We start from the raw sequence: 16,574 nt of genomic DNA, 5'->3' as shown, positions 1-16,574 counted from the left end.
CGCCATGTATTAAGATTAGTTATAGCCGCTACCATGTATTAAGATTAGTTATAGTCGTCGACATGTATTAAGATTAGTTATAGCTGTCGACAGGTATTGAGATTAGTTATAGCCGTCGACATGTATTAAGATTAGTTATAGCCGTCGACTTGTATTAAGATTAGTTGTAGCCGTCGACATGTATTAAGATTAGTTTTAGCCGCCGACATGTATTAAGATTATTTATAGCCGCTGACATGTATTAAGATTAGGTATAGGATCAGTGTTATTTTTTGAAAAATTGTTGAGATTTTTGTACAATTTTACTCTGTTTTTTCTAAATTGTTTTAAGTACTCTATTTTTGTTTGTTAAAAATGGCAGCTTTTTTAAGAAATTGAATTGGAAAATTTATAAATAACAGACACAGTATATATTATGTACATCAATCTACAAAATCATTCGAACATTTACATAAAATAGGTATAAATTATAAAGCAGAATTATAAAATTTCACAAAGACAAAATAATAAAAAAATCACATATTAGAGAAGAACAAAATGAAAATTTATTATAAAAGATCTACAATTTCAGGGGTTCGGTATGAATACCGTCGACTAGAACTATTCGATTGGGGTAGAAATAGGATAGCCCTTTCTTTGTCTGTTCATATGTAGAAACATAATGATTTATTGTTCTAAACCCTCTATTTGTCGAAGTAAGGTTGATAATTTCATCCGTCAGTCGTCGATATTTTTCCATTTGTCCATCTCCAGTCTCCTCTAGAGTTCTTTTTTTCAGGACTTTGCTACTAAATTTGTACTTGTCAGACTTGGCATCGTAGCAACAATAAGTTTTGCTACAGAGACAAATCATTTCGGTGCCTCTGAATTCTTCTTAGAAGAGTCCTGCTTCTCTTTTATCGTGCTTCTTGTGTTTTGAGCAACATGTTCTGGGAAAAGCTTTGTGTAAACTCTGTGGACACATCAGCTTCCTCCTCCTCTTCCTCCTCCTCCTCCTCCTCCTCCTCCTCCTCCTCCTCCTCCTCCTCCTCCTCCTCCTCCTCCTCCTCCTCCTCCTCCTCCTCCTCCTCCTCCTCCTCCTCCTCCTCCTCCTCCTCCTCCTCCTCCTCCTCCTCCTCCTCCTCCTCCTCCTCCTCCTCCTCCTCCTCCTCCTCCTCCTCCTCCTCCTCCTCCTCCTCCTCCTCCTCCTCCTCCTCCTCCTCCTCCTCCTCCTCCTCCTCCTCCTCCTCCTCCTCCTCCTCCTCCTCCTCCTCCTCCTCCTCCTCCTCCTCCTCCTCCTCCTCCTCCTCCTCCTCCTCCTCCTCCTCCCCCTCCTCCTCCTCCTGAAAAGACTGTGCTCGAATGAAAAGACTGTGGTCGAATGTATTGGGCTTATGAACAGACCCTGCAATGACCCCTGAAAAGACCGTGCTCGACTTTATTGGTCTTATGAACAGACCCTGCCGTGACCCCTGAAAAGACCGTGCTCAATTTTATTTGGCTTATGAACAGACTCTAGCTCGATCATTGTAAAGACCGTGCTCGAATTTAATTGGCTTATGACCAAACCCTGCCGTGACCCCAGAAAAGACCGTGCTGGACTTTATTTTGCTTATGAACAGAACCCAGCTCGATCATTGTAAAGAACGTAGTCGAATTTAATTGGCTTATTAACAGACCCTGCCGTGACTCCTAAAAAGATCATGCTCGACTTCATTTGGCTTATGAACAGACCCTGCCGTGACCCCTGAAAATACCGTGCTCGACTTTATTTGGCTTACGAACAGACCCTCCCTTGACCCCTGAAAAGACCGTGCTCGACTTCATTTGGCTTATGAACAGACCCTGTTGTGACCCGTGAAAAGGCTGTGCTCGACTTTATTTGGCTTATGAACAGACCCTGTCGTGACCCCTGAAAAGACAGTGCTCGACTTTATTTGGCTTATGAACAGACCCTAGCTCGATCATTGTAAAGACCGTGCTCGACTTTAATTGGCTTATGATCAAACCCTGCCGTGACCCCTGGAAAGACCGTGCTCGATTTTATTGGTCTTATGAACAGACCCTGCCGTGACCCTGAAAATACCGTGCTCAACTTTATTTGGCTTATGAACAGACCCTAGCTCGATCATTGTAAAGGCCGTGCTCGACTTTAATTGGGTTATGAACAGACCCTGTCGTGAGCCCAGAAATGACCGTGCTCGACTTTATTTGGCTTACGAACAGACCCTAGCTCGATCATTGTAAATAAGGTGCTCGACTTTAATTGGCTTATGAACAGACCATGCCGTGACCCCAGAAAAGACCGTGCCCGACTTTATTTGGCTTACGAACCGACCCTGCCGTGACCCCTGAAAAGACCGTGTTCGAGACTTTAATTGGCTAATGAACAGACCCTGCCCTGAACCCTGAAAAGACTGTGCTCGACTGTATTGGGCTTATGAACAGACTCTAGCTCGATCATTGTAAAGACCGTGCTCGACTTTATTTGGCTTATGATCAAACCGTGCCGTGACCCCAGAAAAGACCGTGCTCGATTTTATTGGTCTTATGAACAGACCCTGCCGTGACCCCTGAAAATACCGTGCTCGACTTTATTTGGCTTACGAACAGACACTCCCTTGACCCCTGAAAAGACCGTGCTCAACTTTATTTGGCTTATGAACAGACCCCAGCTCGATCATTGTATTGAACGTGGTCGAATTTAATTGGCTTATTAACAGACCCTGCCGTGACTCCCAAAAAGATCATGCTCGACTTCATTTGGCTTATGAACAGACCCTGTTGTGACCCCTGAAAAGGCTGTGCTCGACTTTATTTGGCTTATGAACAGACCCTGTCGCGACCCCTGAAAAGACCGTGCTCGACTTTCTTTGGCTTATGAACAGACCCTAGCTCGATCATTGTAAAGACCGTGCTCGACTTTAATTGGCTTATGATCAAACCCTGCCGTGACCCCTGAAAAGACCGTGCTCGACTGTTTTTGGCTTATGAACAGACCCTGCCGTGACCACTGAAAAGACCGCGCTCAAATTTATTTGGCTTATTAACAGACCCTGTCGTAACCCCTGAAAAGAACGTGCTCGACTTTATTTGCTTACATACAGACCCCCCCGTGACCCCTGAAAATACCGTTCTCGACTGTTTTTGGCTCATGAACAGACCCTGCCGTGACCACTGAAAAGACCGTGCTCAACTTTATTTGGCTTATGAACAGACCCTAGCTCGATCATTGTAAAGGCCGTGCTCGACTTTAATTGGCTTATGAACAGACCCTGTCGTGAGCCCAGAAATGACCGTGCTCGACTTTATTTGGCTTACGAACAGACCCTAGCTCGATCATTGTAAATACCGTGCTCGACTTTAATTGGCTTATGAACAGACCATGCCGTGACCCCAGAAAAGACCGTGCCCGACTTTATTTGGCTTACGAACCGACCCTGCCGTGACCCCTGAAAAGACCGTGTTCGAGACTTTAATTGGCTAATGAACAGACCCTGCCCTGAACCCTGAAAAGACTGTGCTCGACTGTATTGGGCTTATGAACAGACTCTAGCTCGATCATTGTAAAGACCGTGCTCGACTTTATTTGGCTTATGATCAAACCGTGCCGTGACCCCAGAAAAGACCGTGCTCGATTTTATTGGTCTTATGAACAGACCCTGCCGTGACCCCTGAAAATACCGTGCTCGACTTTATTTGGCTTACGAACAGACACTCCCTTGACCCCTGAAAAGACCGTGCTCAACTTTATTTGGCTTATGAACAGACCCCAGCTCGATCATTGTATTGAACGTGGTCGAATTTAATTGGCTTATTAACAGACCCTGCCGTGACTCCCAAAAAGATCATGCTCGACTTCATTTGGCTTATGAACAGACCCTGTTGTGACCCCTGAAAAGGCTGTGCTCGACTTTATTTGGCTTATGAACAGACCCTGTCGCGACCCCTGAAAAGACCGTGCTCGACTTTCTTTGGCTTATGAACAGACCCTAGCTCGATCATTGTAAAGACCGTGCTCGACTTTAATTGGCTTATGATCAAACCCTGCCGTGACCCCTGAAAAGACCGTGCTCGACTGTTTTTGGCTTATGAACAGACCCTGCCGTGACCACTGAAAAGACCGCGCTCAAATTTATTTGGCTTATTAACAGACCCTGTCGTAACCCCTGAAAAGAACGTGCTCGACTTTATTTGCTTACATACAGACCCCCCCGTGACCCCTGAAAATACCGTTCTCGACTGTTTTTGGCTCATGAACAGACCCTGCCGTGACCACTGAAAAGACCGTGCTCAACTTTATTTGGTTTATGATCAAACCCTGCCGTGACCCCTGAAAAGACCGTGCTCGATTGTTTTTGGCTTATGAACAGACCCTGCCGTGACCACTGAAAAGACCGTGCTCAACTTTATTTGGCTTATGATCAAACCCTGCCGTCACCCCTGAAAAGACCGTGCTCGATTGTTTTTGGCTTATGAACAGACCCTGCCGTGACCACTGAAAAGACCGTGCTCAACTTTTTTTGGCTTATGAACAGTCCCTGTCGTGACCCCTGAAAAGACCGTGCTCGACTTTATTTGGCCTATGAACAGACCCTAGCTCAATCATTGTAAAGACCGTGCTCGACTTTAATTGGCTTATGATCAAACCCTGCTGTGACCCCTGAAAAGACCGTGCTCGACTGTTTTTGGCTTATGAACAGACCCTGCCGTGACCACTGAAAAGACCGTGCTCAACTTTATTTGGCCTATGAACAGACCCTAGCTCAATCATTGTAAAGACCGTGCTCGACTTTAATTGGCTTTTGAACAAACCCTGCCCTGACCCCTGAAAAGACCGCGCTCGACTTTATTTGGCTTATGATCAAACCCTGCCGTCACCCCTGAAAAGACCGTGCTCGATTGTTTTTGGCTTATGAACAGACCCTGCCGTGACCACTGAAAAGACCGTGCTCAACTTTTTTTGGCTTATGAACAGTCCCTGTCGTGACCCCTGAAAAGACCGTGCTCGACTTTATTTGGCCTATGAACAGACCCTAGCTCAATCATTGTAAAGACCGTGCTCGACTTTAATTGGCTTTTGAACAAACCCTGCCCTGACCCCTGAAAAGACCGCGCTCGACTTTATTTGGCTTATGATCAAACCCTGCCGTCACCCCTGAAAAGACCGTGCGCGACTGTTTTTGTCTTATGAACAGACCCTACAGTGACCACTGAAAAGACCGTGCTCGACTTTATTTGGCTTATGAACAGACCCTGTCGTGACCCCTGAAAAGACCGTGCTCGACTTTATTTGGCTTATGAACAGACCCTAGCTCGATCATTGTAAAGACCGTGCTCGACTTTAATTGGCTTATGATCAAACCCTGCTGTGACCCCTGAAAAGACCGTGCTCGACTGTTTTTGGCTTATGAACAGACCCTGCCGTGACCACTGAAAAGACCGTGCTCAACTTTGTTTGGCTTATGAACAGACCCTGTCGTGACCCCTGAAAAGACCGTGCTCGACTTTATTTGGCTTATGAACAGACCCTAGCTCGACCATTGCAGAGACCGTGCTCGAGTTTACTTGGCTTATGATCAAACCCTGCCGTGACCCCTGAAAAGACCGTGCTCGACTGTTTTTGGCTTATGAACAGACCATGCCGTGGCCACTGAAAAGACCTTGCTCGACTTTATGTGGCTTATTAACAGAACGTAGCTCGATCATTGTAAAGAGCGTGCTCGAATTTAATTAGCTTATGAAGAGACCCTGCTGTGTCCCCTGAAAAGACGTGCTCAAATTTATTTGGCCTATGAACAGAACATAGCTCAATCATTGTAAAGACCGTGCTCGACTTTAATTGGCTTATGAACAAACCCTGCCCTGACCCCTGAAAAGACCGTGCTCGACTTGATTTGGCTTATGAACAGACCCTAGCTCGATCATTGTAAAGACCGTGCTCGACTTTAATTGGCTTATGATCAAACCCTGCTGTGACCCCTGAAAAGACCGTGCTCGACTGTTTTTGGCTTATGAACAGACCCTGCCGTGACCACTGAAAAGACCGTGCTCAACTTTATTTGGCTTATGAACAGACCCTGTCGTGACCCCTGAAAAGACCGTGCTCGACTTTATTTGGCTTATGAACAGACCCTAGCTCGACCATTGCAGAGACCGTGCTCGAGTTTACTTGGCTTATGATCAAACCCTGCCGTGACCCCTGAAAAGACCGTGCTCGACTGTTTTTGGCTTATGAACAGACCATGCCGTGGCCACTGAAAAGACCTTGCTCGACTTTATGTGGCTTATTAACAGAACGTAGCTCGATCATTGTAAAGAGCGTGCTCGAATTTAATTAGCTTATGAAGAGACCCTGCTGTGTCCCCTGAAAAGACGTGCTCAAATTTATTTGGCCTATGAACAGAACATAGCTCAATCATTGTAAAGACCGTGCTCGACTTTAATTGGCTTATGAACAAACCCTGCCCTGACCCCTGAAAAGACCGCGCTCGACTTTTTTTGGCTTATGAAAAGACCTTGTCATGACCCCTGAAAAGACCGTGCTCGACTTTATTGGGCTTATGAACAGACCCTGCCTTGACCACTGAAAAGACCGTGCTCGACTTTATTTGGCTTATAAACATACCCTGCCCTGACCCCTGAAAAGACCGTGCACGACTTTATTTGGCTTATGAACAGGCCCTGCAGTGACCCCTGAAAAAACTGTACTCAACTTTATTGGGCTTATGAACAGACCCTGCCCTGACCCCTGAAGAGACCGTGCTCGACTTTATTTGGCTTATGAACAGACCCTGTCGTGGCCCCTGAAAAGATCGTGCTCGTTTTTATTTTGCTTATGAACAGACCCTAGCTCGATCATTGTAAAGACCGTGCTCGACATTAATTGGCTTATGAACAGACCCTGTCGTGGCCCCTGAAAAGACCGTGCTCGACTTTATTTGGCTTACGAACAGACCCTAACTCGATCATTGTGATGACCGTGCTCGACTTTAATTAGCTTATGAAAAGCCCCTGCCGTGACCCCTGAAGAGACCGTGCTCAACTTTATTTGGTTTATGATCAAACCCTGCCGTGACCCCTGAAAAGACCGTGCTCGATTGTTTTTGGCTTATGAACAGACCCTGCCGTGACCACTGAAAAGACCGTGCTCAACTTTATTTGGCTTATGATCAAACCCCGCCGTCACCCCTGAAAAGACCGTGCTCGATTGTTTTTGGCTTATGAACAGACCCTGCCGTGACCACTGAAAAGACCGTGCTCAACTTTTTTTGGCTTATGAACAGTCCCTGTCGTGACCCCTGAAAAGACCGCGCTCGACTTTATTTGGCCTATGAACAGACCCTAGCTCAATCATTGTAAAGACCGTGCTCGACTTTAATTGGCTTATGATCAAACCCTGCTGTGACCCCTGAAAAGACCGTGCTCGACTGTTTTTGGCTTATGAACAGACCCTGCCGTGACCACTGAAAAGACCGTGCTCAACTTTATTTGGCCTATGAACAGACCCTAGCTCAATCATTGTAAAGACCGTGCTCGACTTTAATTGGCTTTTGAACAAACCCTGCCCTGACCCCTGAAAAGACCGCGCTCGACTTTATTTGGCTTATGATCAAACCCTGCCGTCACCCCTGAAAAGACCGTGCTCGATTGTTTTTGGCTTATGAACAGACCCTGCCGTGACCACTGAAAAGACCGTGCTCAACTTTTTTTGGCTTATGAACAGTCCCTGTCGTGACCCCTGAAAAGACCGTGCTCGACTTTATTTGGCCTATGAACAGACCCTAGCTCAATCATTGTAAAGACCGTGCTCGACTTTAATTGGCTTTTGAACAAACCCTGCCCTGACCCCTGAAAAGACCGCGCTCGACTTTATTTGGCTTATGATCAAACCCTGCCGTCACCCCTGAAAAGACCGTGCTCGACTGTTTTTGTCTTATGAACAGACCCTACAGTGACCACTGAAAAGACCGTGCTCGACTTTATTTGGCTTATGAACAGACCCTGTCGTGACCCCTGAAAAGACCGTGCTCGACTTTATTTGGCTTATGAACAGACCCTAGCTCGATCATTGTAAAGACCGTGCTCGACTTTAATTGGCTTATGATCAAACCCTGCTGTGACCCCTGAAAAGACCGTGCTCGACTGTTTTTGGCTTATGAACAGACCCTGCCGTGACCACTGAAAAGACCGTGCTCAACTTTATTTGGCTTATGAACAGACCCTGTCGTGACCCCTGAAAAGACCGTGCTCGACTTTATTTGGCTTATGAACAGACCCTAGCTCGACCATTGCAGAGACCGTGCTCGAGTTTACTTGGCTTATGATCAAACCCTGCCGTGACCCCTGAAAAGACCGTGCTCGACTGTTTTTGGCTTATGAACAGACCATGCCGTGGCCACTGAAAAGACCTTGCTCGACTTTATGTGGCTTATTAACAGAACGTAGCTCGATCATTGTAAAGAGCGTGCTCGAATTTAATTAGCTTATGAAGAGACCCTGCTGTGTCCCCTGAAAAGACGTGCTCAAATTTATTTGGCCTATGAACAGAACACAGCTCAATCATTGTAAAGACAGTGCTCGACTTTAATTGGCTTATGAACAAACCCTGCCCTGACCCCTGAAAAGACCGTGCTCGACTTGATTTGGCTTATGAACAGACCCTAGCTCGATCATTGTAAAGACCGTGCTCGACTTTAATTGGCTTATGATCAAACCCTGCTGTGACCCCTGAAAAGACCGTGCTCGACTGTTTTTGGCTTATGAACAGACCCTGCCGTGACCACTGAAAAGACCGTGCTCAACTTTATTTGGCTTATGAACAGACCCTGTCGTGACCCCTGAAAAGACCGTGCTCGACTTTATTTGGCTTATGAACAGACCCTAGCTCGACCATTGCAGAGACCGTGCTCGAGTTTACTTGGCTTATGATCAAACCCTGCCGTGACCCCTGAAAAGACCGTGCTCGACTGTTTTTGGCTTATGAACAGACCATGCCGTGGCCACTGAAAAGACCTTGCTCGACTTTATGTGGCTTATTAACAGAACGTAGCTCGATCATTGTAAAGAGCGTGCTCGAATTTAATTAGCTTATGAAGAGACCCTGCTGTGTCCCCTGAAAAGACGTGCTCAAATTTATTTGGCCTATGAACAGAACATAGCTCAATCATTGTAAAGACCGTGCTCGACTTTAATTGGCTTATGAACAAACCCTGCCCTGACCCCTGAAAAGACCGCGCTCGACTTTATTTGGCTTATGAAAAGACCTTGTCATGACCCCTGAAAAGACCGTGCTCGACTTTATTGGGCTTATGAACAGACCCTGCCTTGACCACTGAAAAGACCGTGCTCGACTTTATTTGGCTTATAAACATACCCTGCCCTGACCCCTGAAAAGACCGTGCACGACTTTATTTGGCTTATGAACAGGCCCTGCAGTGACCCCTGAAAAAACTGTACTCAACTTTATTGGGCTTATGAACAGACCCTGCCCTGACCCCTGAAGAGACCGTGCTCGACTTTATTTGGCTTATGAACAGACCCTGTCGTGGCCCCTGAAAAGATCGTGCTCGTTTTTATTTTGCTTATGAACAGACCCTAGCTCGATCATTGTAAAGACCGTGCTCGACATTAATTGGCTTATGAACAGACCCTGTCGTGGCCCCTGAAAAGACCGTGCTCGACTTTATTTGGCTTACGAACAGACCCTAGCTCGATCATTGTGATGACCGTGCTCGACTTTAATTAGCTTATGAAAAGCCCCTGCCGTGACCCCAGACCGTGCTCGACTTTATTGGGCTGTGAACAGACCCTACCGTGACCCCTGAAAAGACCGTGCTCGACTTTGCTTGGCTTATGAACAGACCTGCCGTGACCCCTGAAAAGACCGTGCTCGACCTTGTTTGACTTATGAACAGACCAGACCCGGAGTCGAGATCTAAACTTGGGAACTGTTTAGCAGATACTTGAACATATATTTGTAAATGGTTACATAGAATATTGGTGGACTTTTAATCAAACGTTTTGAAATTCCGTTGATAAATAACACTTTTTGGTTACCAAATCAGTTTTTACGATGAAATGTAAAATTGACTGTGCAGTTAATTGTGACACTATGCCTCTAAAAAAATTGTTTGCTCTTGTGCAAAAACAATCGACTTTCTTATTTGATATACAAAAGTTGGGATTTGTCACCAATGCTATGGTAGCTTCTTTGATGTCCTACGAACGATATGTCGCTGTGTGCAGGCCATTCGAATATCAAGTCATTCTGTCCAAAAGACGGAGACTTATCAATTATACATCAATGATTGTCTTGTTGCTGATGGCTGCAGCTCTTTTCGTATCAGAGAGTACTTTCGTTCAGAGAAGTCAGGTAGGTCGACTAAACATTTTAAATAACCTCCATCTAATCAATTTTAAACTTATCACATGCACAAAAACAGCTTCAAGATTTAATCAGGCCCTCATCAGTAAATTACACCCCGGGTCGAGTCGTCAACTCTAAAAATTGCTAAAAAATGTAAGATTTGCGGTGAATTCGGTGAAAAGATGTCAGAATTGCGATTTTTAGCGTTGAATGCGATGAATGAGGTGAAAAAATTAATTTAACGCAAATCTTACGAAAAATCACCGCTAAAAATCAGTGCTAATTTTTTGTGGCGCGTTTTCGTATGATTTGCAGTTTTCAGCGGTGAAATTTTTATTTTCACCGCTTCACGTGGGTAGCGGCGAATCATTTTTTTCACCGCTTAAGCGGTGAAAATAAAAAATTCACCGCTAAAAACCGCAAATCGTACAAATTTTCAACGCATTTGTTTTTAATAACGTTTATTGAATCTGGTTTATATTCACAAGAAATATCATTGAAGTAAGTGACAGATGGAGGAATGGAATAAGAAGTTGTTGACAAGGAGAAGATGAGAAGTTCCAACCCGTGTACGCAGGTAGTTTCTTTTTTGTAAGAAATCCGGTGAATGCGGAGAAAGTAAAAATTTCACCGCTAAAAATCGCAAATTTTACAAAAATTTACCGCTTTCACCGCATGGATCGCAAAAAGATGCGGGTGCTTTGCGGTGAATTTTTTTCACCGCTATTCACCGCAATTCTTACATTATTTTTCGACCAAACCTCGACCCGTGAAGTCTTGTTTGGACAATTCTGCGCTGATTGGATCATACGTTGAGTCTTGATACCTGGGAAGATTTTTCACTTCTCGATCAAGACATATCAGGTATAAGTCAAATCTTAACTGGGCAAGTGTCGTGTGAGGTCGTGGACCAAAGTTAGTGGACCGAAGCTAAGCTAAAAAAGTAGGGTTCTATGCATATACAACTCTAATTATTGTTACATTACCAACTTAACTGGAATTGATCTTCCCTTAGACGTTCGATTATCTTTGAAAAAGAACACCTGACTTAAAATGTTTCGCATATTCACTTTAAATACATTACTTTAAATTAATGTGTAAAAAGGTAGCGTTGAGAGGCTCTTAAAGCGTTTTCAGGATTTTTTCGCGTTACAAAACAAATTGGAAAAAAAACATGAAAAATAGGCTTCGGCTGGACGCGAGAATTCTCAAGTTTGTAAAATTTTATTTCAATCCTGGCCAGGACCAGCTGAAGTTAAAAATTTGATTCACGACTTGTAATTTCCAAAAGTTGACATGACCAGGTTTTTCTTCAGCCGGGTTGAAGAAAAATCGGAAAAATATGTAGGATAAGCGGTGAAAAGTTGTTGTTTACATCGTTAATTTCGTTGAATTTTTGTAAGATTAGCGGTAATATTACAAATTTAAGCGGTGAAAAGTGGTAAATTTTTGTTCACCGCTCACTCTAGTGGTAAAATAACATAAATACACCGCTTCAAAAAAGTTTTAGAAAGATGTATGTTTATTTGGGCGTAAATTTTTTGAGCGCCTTTTTATAAATGTATCTTAACTTCATTGGACAAGAAGACTTAGAAAACTTCATTCGGAGCGTTTTCTAAGCGGTGAATTTATGTAATTTCACCTCTAATTTAAGCGTGAATTTATGCAATTTCACTGCATTCATGCTGATTTCACACAACTTTTAACGCTTTTTTCTAAGCGGTGAATTTGTGTCATTTCACCACTAGCTTAAGCGGTGAAAATATGTTATTTCACCGCTACCAAGCGATAATTTTTTTTCACTGAATTCACCGCCTGATTTATGTAATTTAACCGCATTCATCGCTTATCTTACAAAATTTTCCGCATTCACCTTTATCTTACATAATTTTGCGTTGAATGGCGGTGAAACCTCAACCCGGGCAACAATGGACCAGGATTTGTACTTACACTGAAACAGTTCTAATTAGGATTTGGATAAGAATTTTTCTTGTTTAACGGACATGTAAAACGAATTGATACGGAGCGATCATCTTAGATAGGACTGTGTTTTGTCAGAACAAATAAACCTAAATTGATTTGTTGCTCTCTTCTTCTTCCAATTGTTCGTGAATTCAATGGTTTTTAGGGCGATATTTGTGTTGTCATACAACCCAAAGAAGAGTAGTCGATGTCCTCATTTTTTACCGCACATTTTTTAGGTAGTGGTTGCATAATTGCAAAATTATTTCTACACTCACAGGATGAATGGAAATGTTCTCTGACCGTTCGAACTTTAATCTTCAATTGATGACATTGACCCATATATAGGGACGATGGGTATAAAGGGTGGAGCGCAGTTTCATTATTTTTTTCCGGGTGATATCAAAAACAGAGGGACTTTAAGGAGTTCCTTGTAAGAGCTGGATCTGGACATAGTAAATGACCTAGGATGAAGTCCGCGACCCAAGACAGGTATTGGCCAGACCAACAATATCCAAGACCGGCATTGGCCAGACCGACTCTGCCCAAAGATAGGTATTGGCCAGACCAAACAGACTTTGGCCACCATTGACCAGACTGAACAGACTGTGGCCACCATTGGTCAGACTGACCAGACATTGTCCAGACCATTGGGCAGACCGAACAGAACCATGGCCAGACCGTTGTCCAGACCATCAGCCAGAACGTTGTGCAGACCGTGGGCCAAACCGAACAGACAATATGCCAGACCATTGTCCAGACCATCGGCCAGACATTTTTTTTAAGGATTTCACTAAATTTTGACGGTTGCCGTTTTGTTAAACCTTACAAAACATCATAGCCTCCATGGTGAAGTAGGAATATGATTTGTGATGCAATAATGAAGCCTGATGCAATAATTTATTATCATTTCTGCATTTTTATTATTTCTTTTGAGGTGCTTTTTTTTCATATTGGAAGTCAAGTATTTAATCAGTAGTAGTATTAGTAGTAGTAGTAGTAGTAGTAGTAGTAGTAGTAGTAGTAGTAGTAGTAGTAGTAGTAGTAGTAGTAGTAGTAGTAGTAGTAGTAGTAGTAGTAGTAGTAGTAGTAGTAGTAGTAGTAGTAGTAGTAGTAGTAGTAGTAGTAGTAGTAGTAGTAGTAGTAGTAGTAGTAGTAGTAGTAGTAGTAGTAGTAGTAGTAGTAGTAGTAGTAGTAGTAGTAGTAGTAGTAGTAGTAGTAGTAGTAGTAGTAGTAGTAGTAGTAGTAGTAGTAGTAGTAGTAGTAGTAGTAGTAGTAGTAGCTGTAGCCTAACTTGAAAATGGCCCATTTTTGGCCCATTTTCAAGTTTGGCTACAGAATCTCAGTACCCAAATTCAAGTGCCCATTTTCGAGTTAAAATTGTCGTACCCGAATTCCAGTTTTGGGATGCCCATTTTCAAGTTTTCAAAATGAGACCAAATTACAGTTTGGCCCGATCCCCATTTTCATGTCTACTCATATGACTAGTATGACTTGAAAAAAAAAATGGGTATGGTTGACTTTTTGTTGCGGCCAATACAATAGTTTGACTTGAAACACTTAAATTTAACTTAGAGACATAAATAGTTCTCAAATTTTTGAAAAACTAAAATCTTGTTTTTTTAAAAACTTCTGTTATTGGACAAATTTTCTGCAGGGCTGTCAACTGGGGAAGATCCCCTATTTTTTGATCCCCCTGAAAAGTATTTTTGCCTTTTAAAACGAATGTTTTTTGCTGAAATTCACACGTATTCAGTCAGGTGACGTACAATGTGGAAAATGATATCTGCTATTTTATTTTAGCAGAAAGTAAGTTTCACTAAACTTTATGAAGATATAACTAAAAATTATATTAACAATTGTCTGCAATTCGATCAAAGTCGCAACAGTTACCTATTGAGTCGAATAGGAGTTGTTTTGAAAAAAAAAATTGAGTATAAAACGACTTTAAAATTAACCAAAAAAACTCAAATTGAAGAAATTAGAAGATCATCTCGAGCTGAAGTCTCAGCTTGAACTTGTCGTTACGCAAAACATACAATTTTAGCTTCTGTCACTTATGTGAGCTATTTCTAGCTGAATATGCCATTGAACGTTGTTTTTTGCGTTATTTGATCCCTATTTATATTTATTTCAACATGACGGGAGACAGCGAAGCAACTAATTAAACAAAAATTATTCGAACTAAAATAAACACCTGGCTGGAAGTCTCTCGAGACCTTATTATCACGTTCTTGATGCCGACTAAACTTTTCTTTTCAAATTGTGTAATAAATTCAGTAGAAATGTGGTTCTGCTGTTTTAAAAGCATAGAAAGGCTAATAAAATTGACCATTTACGATTTTCAACTTGAATATTCCAACTTTATAATTTTGGATTAAATCGATTCCTGCAGGGATCCACTATTACAAGGGACGTTGCAAAATCCAGTTTTTAACAGAAAGTGTGCTGAGTTTTAAAATGAGACTCATTTGAGCTCTTGAGGACCAAGACCTGTCTTATCTCAACTGAGTTCTACATTTTACGTTCATGCAGTAGACGCTGCAAGAAGCCCGTAACGTGCCTAAACGATCAAAAACTGGCAACTGCTTTGGTGTTGCATATCTGCATAACTAGAATTCTTCAAATAAATAGATGAGTGGGTATACTGTTTAAAGAATTAATTCAAAATGGCCAAAACGGCTACTCATCGATGTCATAAACAAGTTCAGTCCGAAAAAACTTCAATTTGTAGTTTCGCGAAACGTTTTTATTCTGCGTCCTTTATGTGACACCAATCTTCTCCAAGCCGTATAAGGCAGAATTGTTAACTATCCCGTGGATGAGCAGGTGTTTCGAAAAAAATGGAGGGCCCAAAGATTTTGACTTCAACCAAAAAAAAAAAACAATTTGAAAAAAAAGTAGGTGATCATCTCGAGTTGAAGGCACTGACCTTCAACTCGGGGTGATCCCCTCTTTTTTTGACCCCCTAGAAATTTCGTTTCATATCCGTTATTTAAAGCCCATGTTTGTTTGCGGTAATTAACTCCTAAACAGGCGATAGACTTAGAGAAAATTGAAATCCGCAAATAAAAATTTAAAAGCTCCGGATTTTGCAACTCTAAAACACTTATTTTTTATTTACTATTTTGCGATGCCAATCTTCTCCAAGCCGTTCACAGACAGAATTGTTAACTATCCCGTGGATGAGGAGTTGTTTTGAAAAAAGGAGGGGCCAAAGACTTTGACTTTTAGCAAAAAAATCAATTTAAAAAAAATAGGGGATCATCTCGAGTTGAGGGCTCCGGCCTTCAAATCGGGATTTTCCCCAATTTTTTTGACCACCCTAGGAATCCCATTTTTTGTCCGTTATTTTAAGCGCATGTTCGTTTTCGGTAATTGTCCCCTAAACAGGCAATGGACTTAGAGAAAATTGAAATCCGCAAAAAAAAAATTAGAGCTCCGGATTTTGCAGCTCTAAAACACTTTTTTTTCTTATATTGTGAAACCACTCTTCTCCAAGCCGTTTCACACAGAATTGTTAACTATCTCGTTTAACTCTGAGGTTTATTTGTTCAATTTTAGCTCTGGAGGTGGTGTATGTCTCCTCTACGGTCATCTGATACGATTCTTTTTTTTTAGCTTCAACTCCTTGAATAGTGCACTGATTGGACTCATTTTTTTAATATGACGCGTATCCCATTTAATACTACAAAATGAGCTAAAAACGTTTTTTGTTCTGCCGTATTGGAGAAAATTGCCAGCAAAATTATACCCGGTTTGGACTCCTGGGGAGAGTAACCCCACCATGAATGCAGCCAAACTGCATTATTCTGGTCAATCAGATTGTTGTTGTTGCTCATATAGAGTATGTTCATCGGCTTTGATTTGCTAAGTACTAAACAAAAACCAGTCATTGTATAAACAGTTTTAACGCCCGTTTTACGTGCAATCTAATGAGCTAGGTCTTGTCTTGATTGGTTAAGTATTTCAGAACCTATCAACAGTTTTCAACCTCGAACGTCCGAAAATGACCACATCCTCACAGCTCGATCTTTAACTTTTCTTCAATCAGGGTGTTTATGTTGGCAACTGATTAATATGAGTTACAAAATCGTCGTACTAAACTTTTAAGACTATGTTGACTTTTTTGCTGTGCTCTTCGAGAAACTATAATCGAACGAGCGTTTGGTACCAATTGAAAAAAGAGCATTGTGACTGAATGGTTGGTGGTTTTATTTTCCTAAGTACTTAACAGAAACAAGTCATGCTATACACGATTTTA

The sequence above is a fragment of the Convolutriloba macropyga genome, chromosome 4, assembly GCF_964194025.1.
Source record: "Convolutriloba macropyga chromosome 4, txConMacr16.3, whole genome shotgun sequence".
NCBI lineage: Eukaryota > Metazoa > Xenacoelomorpha > Acoela > Convolutidae > Convolutriloba > Convolutriloba macropyga.
The sequence above is the reverse complement of the archived record's forward strand: the minus strand, read 5'-3'. Positions refer to the sequence as shown.